At 38.1% G+C, this 14,522-nt stretch overlaps 1 long non-coding RNA gene across 1 annotated transcript; it reads right to left on the reverse strand.

Moving 5' to 3' along the window:
• Positions 1-797: 797 nt before the first annotated feature.
• On the reverse strand, positions 798-3,921 carry LOC145801685 (uncharacterized). The gene is made up of 3 exons (XR_014343326.1): positions 3,648-3,921; positions 2,326-2,445; positions 798-1,095 (listed from the first exon to the last, which is right to left on the reverse strand). It is a non-coding gene; the product is annotated as an uncharacterized LOC145801685 (long non-coding RNA).
• Between the last annotated feature and the right edge of the window lie 10,601 nt (positions 3,922-14,522).

Raw genomic sequence — 14,522 nt, forward strand, 5'->3', positions numbered from 1 at the left:
GGGGCGTAAAGATGGGCCTACATTCACTACAACATTTTCTTAATTTGGTGGCACTTAAAAGTGTCACTGAAGTACTTTTTCAGTGAAATTTTATAGTTTTGTGACGTTTTGAACAAGTGTCATTTATATACATGTCACAGTAGATACTAGTGCCACAATAGATACTTGTAAGTGCCACTACACCATCATGACTAAAAACTTTCAATGACATTTTGATGTCATGATAGATACTATTTGTGACACTATCAAGCGCTATTAAAAAAAGAGTTAGTGGCACTTTAGTAACACTTTTAAGTGCCATTACACCATCAAGGCTACACACTTTTAGTGACACTTTAATGTCATAATAGACACTATTCGTGACGTTATCAAGTGCCATTAAAGAAGACTTACAATCTAAAAAATGTCACTATATGAATTTTTAATAACACTTGTTCTCTTACAATTAATATTTATAACAACTTTATAACTGCTACTAAATTCAATTCGTTTGTGCCATTAAATGGATATAAGTGACATTGGAACTTATTTTAGTGACACTTTGCAAAGCTACTATCACTACCACAAAATGTCACTCATATGTTGTTTTTATTAACACTTCTAAAAACTACAACTAAGCATGCGTAAATGCCTGTAAAAATTGAATTGATTTTATAAACAAATGAATATTAATTGTTACATCCTATATTAATTTGATATCCATTCATCCTGTAATATTTTCATAATAATAAACAAATATTACCACCATAGGATCATCACATCAAAAACAAAAACAAAAAAAATCAAATCACAATCAATTATTTATTATTGAAATATAAATTTATTTATATTGCAATAAAAATCGGTTACCAAAATTATAAAATATTCTACCACACTAACAAAGTTAAAGCTAATAGCTTGTCCAACTGTTTTGACAAGTCCATATGATTGAATCATGCTGTCATTAGGTTTGATTGGCACTTGAACATGTACCTCCCAATAGTCAGGTCCCAGTTGTTTCCCTTCTACTTCTTTAGATGTGTCTGTGCTTTTAAGTATTCCGTTTGCATCTGTTTTTGTTGCCTTAATGATACTTTTTAAAACTATATCTCCTACCTGTAAATCAAGATTTAACTACTTAAGTAATTATATATTTGCAATTAATAAATAATATTTAAAAAATAAACTAGTACAGAGTGCCTGAGTGAAGATAATCACAACTGAAAGTGATATGCATTTCTTTAGTAGATAAGCAAGTCACGCGATTTAATCACTTAATTGGTTCACCACACTACAACAAATTATATGAAAATAACAACCGTAAATATTTAGACCACATCAAATAATAGCTTAAAATATCAATAACAACCACTCAAAAAATAACAAAACCAAACACTCTAACTTACCAAGTGTAGATACCAAAATTAAGAGATGGTTTAATCACCGTTCAAATTATTAAGAAAAATTAAATTATTTTGATTGATCAAAGTCAAGGTGATCAAATTATTCAAAGCACTGGAGGTCCCACCAAAATCATGAAAGTTGACCTATTCAAATAATGAGTCATGCCTAAATCAAATGATCAACCCATTTTGACAATTGGATCAAGTAGTTATGTCAACCCAAAGATGAGGGTCCCACAACAACACATGTCAAATCCCCCAATAAATAAGAAATTGTGGAGTATCTAAAATCAAATTCAAAATCAAATAATTTCCATAAAGAGACAAACTTCTATCATTTTTGGAAATTAAAATCAATTAAATATTTGATTGAGGAGGGTTTCCAAAACAAACACCCCATTCTTTGAGCCTATAAATACATGCTCTCATTCAACCCTCCATTCCACCAAACGATATATGGTTTCTGTCCTTCCAAATGCACCAAGGGCACAAGAGGGGCTGCTTTCTACATAAATAGTTCTACTTTTCCTGACCTTTCCTCCCCTTAACTCTAGAATGAATATTAAGAGACATTTGCATACAAAGGATCAACTCGGAACCACCTGCTTGTCTAGTGTTTGCACAGCATCAGCTACACACACACACACACACACATCACTTGAAAAGAACTCTTGAGCCTCATTAGCTATTGCAAGGAAAGATTCCTACATTTTAAACCATAAATGATTGATAGTTATTATTATGGATGTTCTTTCAATTTCTCTTGATCTCATTGGATGTAATTATTTATTTTAATGATTCTTTTCTGCATGGAAAAATTACAGCTTCTTATAACAGGACAGTCCGTGATTTAACTATTCTTCATTAGGTAATTCTACATTTTCATGCATCTTGACACGCAATAAAAAAAAAAAAAAAAAAAATTAAAAAAAAGGTGGCATACCATTGCAGTATTCCTGAAGATTAGCAACTGCAACCTCCAGTCCTCTGCTTGCAGTTGCATTTCCTGCAATTGATGGTGCAGTTATGCCTTGTCTTCCAATATCTTCTTCAGCAAATGACCCTAAAATCGACAGCAGCAATTAGGTTATAATGATCACAAAGCTCTGCAAACCAATGTCTGAATGTTGCCATACAAACACATTCTCATCTCAATAAATTTAGCAGAACTAACAAAACAGAAAATATTCTTTATAACAAACTCAAATACAACAAGAACCTTTCTTCTTCATTTTTCCCCTTTTCTGAGTGTTTGTTAAGAAACATAGACAAACAAGCTGACACAATGAGGAAAGATGAGAAAGCAATTAAAAAGAGGAAAACCCACACTAAAGAAATAAAGATTACAGGATAATAGCAAACCCAAGCAAAGATCATTCAGGGGATAAATAAATAAAAGATGTGATAGAATCCATTCAAAGAAAGAATAAAATAAAAAGACTAGAACAGACACTAACTTTGAAATTTTACCAGAAAAAAAGCCAAACTCTGCCATTGTTGAATCGCAATGTCACCCAACTTGCATCAGAGGATAATACATTAGATTTTACCAAATAAAGAATCGCAAATCTTGCCATTGTTGAATATTAAGAAATAAGATAGCAATAATTGAGACTTGACTCATATTTAGACTATGATTGCTAACTGAAATTTTAAAATATTTAAGGGGAGAAGTGGCCAATAAAAATTAGTGAAAAGAGGGAAAGGTTTTGCTCTCTGACCATATAATATTCTACATTGCTTCAATCAATTTAATGTAACTATGCAAGCCTTTTAAGGTGAATATTAAGAAAAAGCATTCGTATATGTAGGGGTGAGGAGACCCCAAACACACCAGCTAAAACAATAAGACAAAGAAGAAAGAGGGAGCTATTTTATCCAAATCTTTCATAATTTTATACTTTTGCAATCCCATCTTAAGGAAGCACACCAAAGCTCATATAGCCAGCGAAAGGAACATTTTTAGGGCCCCATCACGAGGCTCAATGAATATATAAACCATCTCAACCCATCCATCAATATCACCAATCTCAATGAAGCATTTAAACAAATACTTGCAAGGCATTATATAAAATCATAACATAAATAAGTAATAGTAAATCACAACTATCCCTTTATATTAAAATTGTTGAAAATTAATAAATTCATGAGTTAGAAGATTACAGCCTCAGATTGTATCAAGTTTTATGAGTAAAACAAGATCATAAATAAGTGATAAAATAGACGTCTTGTGTGTGTTTGATGAAAGTGAGAAAGAGAGAATACCACTAAACTCTGATTATAGAAGATGAAAATGCAGAATTTTTGTGGAGTAGATGGAATGTAAGGATGGCTTGAAAGATAAACTTGCTTCATTATTTTGCTCCCGTCTCTTTGTCCCGCCAAAATCAAATTTTCTTCACCAATTTCAGAATTGTTGGACTTCTGCCTCTTTGTCTCTAACCCTAGCTGCTCTACAGATTTTGCTCTATAGATTCTGCCTCTTTGCCTCTTTGCCGTGTTTCCTTAGTTCGTTTGTTTCATAATATAAAAAAAGGTGGAGTAATGAAGTGAAGCATGGCTATTAGTGTTAAAATTTTATTTATTTATTTATTTATAAATAAATTTGTTCACATTTTAAATAAGAAAATAGATATCAATTGTGGTCCTTATATTTTTATTTAGATCAGTTTTAACTTTTAATAAATTTTATGTCAATTTAGTACAATTAATGATCTTGTTAGTATTTTTTATGAAAAATGATCACTGAAGATTAACTCACTGAGTTGAGCAAATTTATTATTTTGCCTCTAAAAGAATGAAATATGTCACTTACATGCATATTTGTCATTAAAAAAAATACTAAAATTAGGGCAAATTACACTATTAGTCTCTCTATTTTTGCTATTGTGTTTATTTTAATTTTTGTAATTTCAATTGAATCAATTTTAACATTGGATTTTTTATTTTGTCTCAAATTAGTCCAATTGATAGCATGTTATATTGAGTTCATTTTATTTTGTGACGTTAGATAGCTTGGAAAAATTTTAGCTTAATGGCATTTCTCAAAATGTCATAAATATTTATTTGTGACACTTTTCACTTAATCTCATAACAGTAATTTACACCTACTTAGTTTAGTGTCATTTTTTAAAAAATGCTATTACTACTATAGTTTAGTGACATTTATCAACTAAAATAATTTATTATGTCATTCTTTTATAAAATGCCATAAAATTGATAGTATTAGATCACATTTTTTTTGGTAGTGTTGTGGCACTTCTTTATTGAAATGCCACTAAAGCCTTTTATGTTCGTGGCTCTATGACATTTTTCTAAAACATGCCACCAAATATTCTTTTTGTGACATTTTTTAAAAATATGTCACTAGTATAGTGCCACTAAAGTATGTTTTTGTTGTAGCGTTCGTTGCTTGCATGTCAATTGAACATGGGTTGACCGTGAATGTCATTTACAGTTCAACCGTGTATAATGTTATCTCTTTTTTGAGAATGCAAGGAAAAGTGCAAGTATCAGTTAACTTTTACTAAGGCCTTGTTTGGGAAGTGGGTTGGGACTAATTTAGCCTATTGAAAGACAATTAGATTAAAAAGTCAATAAGATAAAATATTATAACTTACATATATTCTAGAACGACCCTAAATCTGAGACCATTACTCTTTTCAATGTGTTTATTCCTACAAATTTGTTTAAGCTGAGTCTGGCGCTCGTGCCAATTTTTGGGCCGTTAAGTGGTTATTTTACATTTTCACCTCTAACTAGCCAATTTTGAATTTTAAAGTTTCACACTTTCACCCCTTTCATTGTGTCATATGTTGTACAAGTTTATTTGTTATTGATTTTTGTCTTGAACAGCAATTCCAAAGCTTAGCCGAACACTTTGTATAGGTTTGGTGAAGTTTAGTTCCACAATTTTTACAATTTGATTTTATCCAAATTTCTAGGAACATTTGGTAGTGTTTGGTCTGTGGTTCCCCTCTAAACCATACAAAACCAATCCATGCTCACCCCTACAGGCCCATGACAGATATCATGGCAATCATCAACAAATAAATGATCTTCATAGGGTTGCACAATTTGATCTTACGTCGTCATTCTTTGTTCTGTTCTAGAGGAAATTTATTATTTTAAAAGTTAGTGCACTTTAAATTTCTGTCAATTCAACTAATATTTGGTGAATGAACTTTATCTCATGAGAAGAACAAATATTATTGAAACTTGCATACATCTGTTTATTACAATCAATATAAAAATTCAAACAATCTTAGTACAAGTCATGTTAGGATTAAGGCACACTCAAAAATCAGTCACACACAGAAAAGACACAAAATATTTATGTGGTTCGGCAATTGCCTACATCCACGAGAGAGATATCCACTATAGAATTTTTCCGGAGAGAGTTACAATACTCACACCTCACACACACTCTCTCTCTCTCTCTATAGAACTCTCACTCAAACACATACTCTGTGTTTTTCTATGTTTATTCTCTTCCTCACCTCAATTTATACAGAAAAGAGAAGGAAACAAAATCAAGGAAGAGGAGTTATTGGGTTGGCTGCCACCTGCCATCTCCCCTCTTACTTCTTGACTTGGAGCAAAGCAGCCAACCTCTAACTACTCCTTCATGTGGGCTAGAACAGCTAACAATTCTTCTCCTCTACGCCCATATGGATAACTGACTTTTGTACTTAAAGTCCATCTCGGTCAGATTCTTGCAAACTTCCAATTTGTTTCTGGTGACAACCTTGGTCATCATGTTAGAAGGATTCTTGTCTGTGTAAATCTTCACCAGCTTCATTAATTGTTTTTCCATCACTTCTCGTATCCAATGATACTGGACATCAATGTGCTTTGTACGTGAGTGGTACATGGAATTCTTGCTCAAATCAATTACACTCTAACTATCACAATATACCTTGTACTCTTCCTGCTGTAGACCTAATTCTTGGAGAAACCGCTTTAACAACAACATTTCCTTTCCAGCATCTGTGGCAGCAATGTACTCTGCCACTGTTGTAGATAAAGCAACACACTTTTTTAGTTTGGAATGCCATGAAAAAGCACCCCCTGCAAAGGTGAATAAAAATCCTGATGTAGACTTTCTACCATCAAGATCACCCGCCATATCAGCATCTATATAACCCTCCAAAATTGGTTCGGCTCCCCCGAAACATAGACACATCAGCATCTATAAAACCCTCCAAAATTGGTTCAACTCCCCCGAAACATAGACACATCTTTGAAGTTCCCTTTAAGTACCGAAGAATCCATTTGACTGCTCCCCAGTGCTCCTTGCCTGAATTGGCGAGGAATTTACTCATAACGCCAACTGTGTGAGCTATATTTGGCCTGGTACACACCATTTCATATATCAAACTCTGTATTGCGGAAGAATAAGGGATTGCCTCCATTTCTTTCCTATCAGAGCTGGTCGTGGGACATGAACGTTTTCTCACCTTGAAATGGTTGGCCAGTGGTGTGCTGACTGGCTTGGCAGCTTTCATGTTGAATCTTTCAATCACCCGTTCAACATATTTCTCCGGCGACAGCCATATATTCTTGGCTTTCTTGTCACGAACAATCTTTATGCCCAAATCTGTTATGCTGGACCTAAATTCTTCATGTCAAAATACTATGACAAGTCCTTTTTCAACTTGCTGATCATAGTAGTATCCTATCTGATGATCAGCATATCATTGACATACAACAGTAGGATGATGAAGTTTCTATCCAAAAACCTTCAAAAATATACACACTGGTCTGTTACTGTTCTTGTGTAGTCGTGATCCACCATGAATGAATCAAACTTCTTATACCATTGTCTCGGAGCCTGCTTCAGGCCATAGAGACTCTTCTTCAGTTTGCAGACTAGGTTCTGTTTCCCTTTAACTTCAAATCCTTCTGGTTGCTCCATGTAGATCTCTTCCTCCAAATCACCATGGAGAAAGGTAGTTTTGACATCCATTTGTTCTATCTCCAGATTCAAGCGAGCTGTTAATCCCAAAGCTACTCGAATGGAAGTCATCTTCACAACTGGGGAGAAGATCTCATCAAAGTCAATTCCCTTATTCTGTCCAAAACCTTTGACCACCAAGCGAGCTTTATGCTGCAGTAGTTTACCGTTGCCATCTTTCTTCAACTTATATACCCATTTGTTCTTCAAGGCTCTCCTGCCTCTTGGAAGTGAAACAAACTCATAAGTGTGGTTTTTCTATAAAGAACTCACCTCCTCTTTCGTGACTTGTATCCAACGGTCTTTTTTGGTATGACTCTTTGCTTTTGAAAAACTCTTGGGCTCTCCCTCATCAGTAATCAAAATATATTGAGAAGTGGGATATTTGGTTGATGGCACGATAGCTCTATCAGATCTCCGCAACTAAGGCCCAGTTGCCTCTAGTTGAAGGGGTTGCTCCCTCTGCTCAACATCCTCTCCATCTGGGTCTTCATCTCTTTCCTCCTGATCCTCAATTTCTGGCATAGGATTCTGTAACTCTGGCACTTCTTGTTGCACACCATCGCATCTAGCATTTTGTGATGGCTCAAGAGATGGGAACAAGTCTGGAGTGACGACATCTCTAGACTTTGCAAACTTCTCAAAATCTGCTACTGTCTGGTCTTCCTGGAAAACAACATCTCTGCTCCTGAACATCTTCTTGTTCACTGGGTCCCATAACATGTACCAAAATGCTACATCTGAATAGCCCACAAACATACATGGAGTGGACTTGTCATCAAGCTTCTGTCTATTTTCTTTGAAGATGTATGTGAATGCCTTACATCCAAAGACTCTCAAGTGAGAATATGATGCCTTTCTTCTAGACCAAACTTCCTCAAGTATCACAAAATTCAACGGGACTGAAGGTGACCTGTTGATGAGATAACAGGTTGTACGAGCTGCTTCAGCCCAGAATGACTTTGGCAACTTTGCCATTCTAAGCATATATCTGACTCTTTCAATAATAATGCAGTTCATCCTTTCTGCCACACCATTGTGTTATGGAGTTCAGAGAATTGTTGTTTTGTGTCGGATACCTCTGTTAGCACAATATACTTCAAAAGCATTGGAAGTGTACTCGCTACCATTGTCTGTGCGAAGACACTTCAATTTCTTCCTGGTCTCTTTTTCCACCATTACATGGAACTCCTGAAAGTGCTGGAATACCTCATCCTTCGTTTTCAAGAAACACACCCACAACTTCCTCGATGCATCATCAATAAAGGTCAGAAAATACTTGCCAAGTAAATCCACTTCGATTAGACCACAAACATCTGAGTATACCATATTGAGCACTTCTGTTTTCCTCTTGCTCGTTGAACTGAATGATACTCGATGCTGCTTGCTATAAAGGCATTGATCACACGGTTTCAAAGCACTTCCTTTGGCTAAGGGTATCTTGGATTGCTTTGCCAACAGATGCAATCCCTTCTCACTCATGCCTAAGGCCACGTGTCCGTCATCACCAAAGTTGCCTCGGCTCGGGAACTTGGGTACGATTGGGGAAGGTCATTTAATGAGCACCCCCGCTCGCTCGATCAAAGATCGGCCTGTACTAAGCATGATATCTTGTTTTTGAAAACACATGTGCTCTTATTCTGGTTAATTAGCTAATTTTACTATGTGATGCGCACAACAAACAAGTATAGACTAGATCGCCTAATTTGGAACCAAGCATCGCATATCCATTTGTTTGGAAAATGGTTTGAAGTTTGCTACTCATAAGTAGGCTGAAATGCGAATTTCAATGAATTGTCCCAATTCAAGTAATCCAACCTTCACCCACAGGCATTCAGGCAGTTAATCACGTAAAAGCATGCTTTCATGGCAACATTAACATATGCAGTATGCGAAAGCGTGAACACTCACAGTGTACTCCGAGCCAAAACAAAGAACTAGTTAGAAATCAATGCATGATCCTAGTTCATGTTAAAATGGCTAATGCAACACATGCAAAAATGCAATTAAGATAGGCTTGGCTATCCTAAGAATGTCATGTGAGATGCAACTTGGTACATGTATTCAAATTGAAATTGAAATACAATGCAGTTAGCATGATGCGCCGAGCCTGGTGCATGCAATACAGATGAATGGATGCAAACATGCAAGCATAAGGTATGCTAAATGAAATATGCCCTAAAACTAACCATCGTAAGCGGTTAAGTACAAGGGAGAAATAAATGGAGGTTGGAAGACATGCATTACACACACGCACGCTTATTACAATAATGCGCCCTCTTGAGGGAGAGACCGAATAAGAAGCTAACTAGCTAATCTAAGCTAATTAAACTAATTATTACACAACAAATTAATTGACTAATCCTAGTTAACTAATTATTACAAAATGAATTGAAATAGCTAACGCATTAACTAATTAAAGTACAAACCAAAGCAAAAGCTAGCTATCTAAGCATGGCAGCTAAGGAAAGCAGTAAAATAGGAGGTTCTCGGAGGGAGAAGACTGAATGCATGCTCGGTTGGCTCGTTCGGAAATCCAATGTGATGCCCCGATTTGCCTCTATTTTTATTTGTTTTCAGAAACTTGCACCACGCTCCAGAAAGATGAAACTTCACCTTAGGAATCCTATGGAAGGGTGGCCGACCACTTTTGGTCCATAGAAACACCTATCGGCCACTTTTGGTTGTTGAAAAACCAGAAAAGTGGTCGGCCAGCTACTTTTTCTGGCTGGTGTAGACACTCCATTTTCGACCGACCTTAAGACTCAGACGTCACCAACTGAGCGCTCGGTGATGTCTCATATTGTGCTTGTTCTGATGTTGTAGAGTCTTGGCTGCGAGCCTCGCCCCTAGACTTCGGGGCTCTTTTGTGCTTTGCCTCGGTTTGCGAACTAGGTCCTGTTTTCTCTATTTTCTCTTCTCGAAGGGAGTGAGAGGTCTCATAGACCATCTCTCAGTGGCCATAGGCTACGTTTCGTGGTCGTAGGCCATTTTTCCCGTTTGGAGCCCAGTTTCCAGTTTTCCGAGCCGTCGGCCGTGTGCCTCGGTTCGGGACCGCTTAACTACCTCCGTTTGCTCCGGTTTTTGGTACACACCTTGTTTCCTCCCTTTAGAGGGACACTGTGGCCCGGGAGACCACCTTCGTGGTCATACACCACTTCCGATGCCTAACAGCCTGTTTTCGGGGCCTCGAACTGCGCGTTTTGGCCCTCGAACCCTCGTTTTGCATCCGTCTTGGTCCATTTTTTGTAGGGACCCTATTTTCATTGCTAGGGAGGGGGCAGTATGGTGGGAGGCCACCTTTTCCCCTTGAAAACCAATTTTCTCTTTTTCTCTCTCCTAAAGCCGATTTTTCGGACAGAAAGCTGGTTTTTCTCACTTTTGAGCCACAATTTCTAGCTTTTCATATAACCATTGTGTTGTGCTCATCTGGGAGGCCGCCAATATGGGTAGGCCGACCAGTATTTCTTCTTGACCCTTTTGAACCTTGCTAAAAAGCTGGTTTTTCTCTTTTTTGGGTCACATTTTCTGGTTTTTCACCATACAGCTGTGTTGCACTCATCTGGGAGGCCACCAATCTGGGGTGGCCGACCAGCATTTCACCTTAAACCTTTAGACCCCTGGTCGGCCAACCAGGGGGAGTGGCCGGCTGGCCACCTTAGCTGGTCGGCCAGCTTTCTGCTTTTTGCTCTTCTCAATTGCAACACAGCTGTGCCAGTTGTGAAGCATTTGACCCACTGTCCGAGACTTTGACCATCTTTTTGATCCTTTTTAGTTGGTTTTGACCCCCTTGCTTAGCTTCTTGGAGAAGCTTGACTCTTTTGTCAAGCTTCTTGAGGAAGCTTGACCCTTTTGGTCTAGCTTCCTCAAGAAGCTTGACCCATTTGGTCTAGCTTCTTTGAGAAGCTTTGAACCCCTCTTAAGGCTTCTCCAAGAAGCCTTGGCTCTTCTCCTCTATAAAACCAACACTCCCCCTCCATTTGCAAGGGATAGAAAGTTTAGCCAAGGCATATACACTCCACCCTCCATAGCCTTCTTCTTCAAAGCTCCAAACCCTAATATTCTTGCACCATTTGCACTACACCTCATAGCCTACCACCTCCACCATCCATCCAAGCATCTTGGAGCTGATTTTCAGAAGTTGAAGAACTCCTTCCTTGGTCTAGAAGCTGCTGGAGTCATTGTCTACAAGGGTGAGTCTCTATTTCCCCCATTTTTGTATTATTTTGCTCCATTGATTAGCCTTATTTGCAAGCATTTTTGGACTTTTTCAAAAACTGAAAAGTGTCTTATTTTGAGCTCCTCTTGGAGTTTGATTAAGGACACTTTTTTGTTTGACGCCATCTACCTCCTTGTATGCTCTATCCCTCTTCGTAGGCTTATTTTGCATCATATCTTAGCCCTACTTGTGACCATTTTCGAGATTTTTCATAAACGACAAAAATTCTTGTTTTGATCTTATAAACATGTTTGTTTAAGGACTCTTTTCTGTTTGGGGTCATCTTCCCCCTTTCATGCTTCATTTCCTCATGTTTTGAGCCTTGCATTTGAGCATTTGCATTGGCCTTGGTTTGGCCTTTTAGCTACTTAAATCCAGTGGATTTTCAATGGCTTAGATGTGTTTTTGAGCTTCAAAATCAGAGAGGGGTGACCCTCTCACCCCTTGTTCTCTTTACTAGCATTGTTGGCCTTCCAAAGGAGCTCCATTTTGCATGTTGTGAAGTTACATTCTAGGACTTATTTTGTGAGTTTTATGGTCTGCATTAGCTCTGTCCAGAGCCCTTTTTGCCATATTTTATGTCTATGATGCATGTGTAGAGCAATCATATTCAAGGCCTTTCAAAGGGACCTTTCATTGCATGCTTCCTAGACCAATTCTAGGGCCTATTTGGCGAGTTTTAAGGTTTTCATAACTCATTTCCAGAGGTGGCTTTGACCTTTTATGTGTCCATCATATAGGTGTAGAGTAACCCTTGCATGGCCTTCCAAAGGAGCTCATCATTTTTGCATGCATTGACTGAGTTTCAGTGGTTATTTGAGCATGTTTTGGCATGGCATACATCTGTTTTTGGCTGGTTTAATGAGCTTTCATATGCTTCATATAGTTGTAGAACAACTCATGGTTCACTAGCTTTCTTTGCATGCTTTGTGGGCCCTTGATTTTAGCACTTTTTGGCCATTTCATAAACTGATATTGTGCTTATTTTGGACTTCCCTAACTCTATTTTTGGGTCTCATGATTGAATGATGTTTGTTTTGCATGCTTGTAGTTCAATACCCATGCTTAACTTTGAGATTTGAGGTCCATTGCATGCATGTGCTGAGGTGTGTTCATGTTTTGAGGCCATTTTACATCACATTTCAGAGCCTATATGAATGCCATATTGCCATGTTTTCATCTTTTTAAGTGTGCTTGAGAGTCGGGCTTGAATGCCTTGTTTACCGACCATTGAATGAGCTTCATTTTCATGCTTGTTGAGCCATCATTTTAGGCCAATTTTCCACTGTTTCAGACCTACCTAGGGTCTGTTTGGGGTCGGTTTTACCTTTGGTGCATTGCTTTGGATACCTCTAGTGTAACGCACTTCACTAGTTTCGGTACCCGGGCCCCCTAGCTTGCATTGTGTGCCATGTTTGCATGATTCGGGACCATTGGGCATCATATTTCAGAGTTGTAAATTGCATGTTTGTATGCCATCTTTCATCCCTTGCCATGCTTTGGTAGAGTCTTATTTCATGCCTTAGGTTTGGTCCTTGGCATTCGTGCATGTGTGCGTGCATTTCAATTCTCTCATTTTCATCACATGGCCACTGATGTGAGTGTGGCTGAGGTCCACTCACATTGGTATAAGTCCATCTTGCATCGAGCATGCCATGTAGTTCATGTTGTTGCATGTTTAGCCTTTGCATTGCGTATGCTAGGTTGTTAGGAGCATTGTGCATGCCATGATATGTCATTCCTCGCATTGTGTATGCTAGGTTGATAGTCGCATTGAGTATGCCTTAGTTCACGCGCATTGCGCATGCCATGTAGTGTTAGCATTGTATATGCTAGGTGCATGTTTGCATTTTATCCCTTGCATGCTTGCATCACTTGGTTGCATTACACTTAGGATCGCATGCTAGTCACATTTGCACGTGCCATGCATTGCTTGTTGCATTGTGCTTGGAGTAGGGTTTAGTCCAAGCACAGGAAAAGAGGGACGTTTTGTACTCCAAGTGACGAAACGTGCCTCAATTCTCGGTCGCCAACATTCTGGATTTCCCATGATGGAGTTTAGGCCTTAAGTGTGTATTTGTGCATTCATGTCATATTAAAACGTGCAATTCGACTCCTCGGCCATCATGGCCCGAGAACCGAGGGCCACACTCCCTAGAGCTTGTGCAAGGATGGGGAGGAGTGGTGGCGCACACATATGTTGAAAATACCTTGCTTTCTCTCCTTCTTGCCTTTGTTACAGAAAAAACCAGAGTCCAGAGGCAGAAAGTGGTCGGCCGACCAGGTTTCCTGGTAGGTCGACCACCTTTTTTGGTTTCCACCATAAGGGGTGGTCGGCAAGGGTTTTCCAAGCCAATACCTGGTCGGTGGCTTTCCCAAGGTGGAGTTTCAGCCTTCTGGAGCTTTGTGTAAGTTTCGAAAATCAGCTGCAAACAAAGGCGAGACGAGGCATCGTGATGGAATTTACCGACAAAGCGCATCGAGCATGCATGCATCTATTATCATCCAAAACAGAGCCGAGGCAGTCGCATTCATTTAATTTATTTGCTTACTTAGCTAATTTGTTAATTAGTTAGTGGTTATGTAATAATTAATTGTAATTCGTTATTCATTCGAACTGTATTACTTTCGGACTGTATATTATTTATTCGGGCCCTCCGAGCGAGGGCACAATTGTAATAAGCGTGCGTGTGTGTGATGTATGTCTTCCAACCCCACGTCTTTCTCCCTTTTATTTGCCCGCTTATGATGGTTAGATTAGGACATGTTTCAATTAGCATACTTATGCTTGCATGTTTGCATCATTTATCTGTATTGCATGCACCGGGCTCGGCGCATTATACTAACTGCATTGTATTTCAATTCCAAATTGAATACGTGTTAGTTGTAGCATCATCATATGCCATGTTTAGAATAGCCGAGCCTATTGTAGTTGCATTTTTGCATGTGTTGCATTAGGCATTTC

This window comes from Camellia sinensis, chromosome 10, assembly GCF_055761805.1.
Source record: "Camellia sinensis isolate YWXY chromosome 10, ASM5576180v1, whole genome shotgun sequence".
Classification (NCBI taxonomy): Eukaryota; Viridiplantae; Streptophyta; class Magnoliopsida; order Ericales; family Theaceae; genus Camellia; species Camellia sinensis.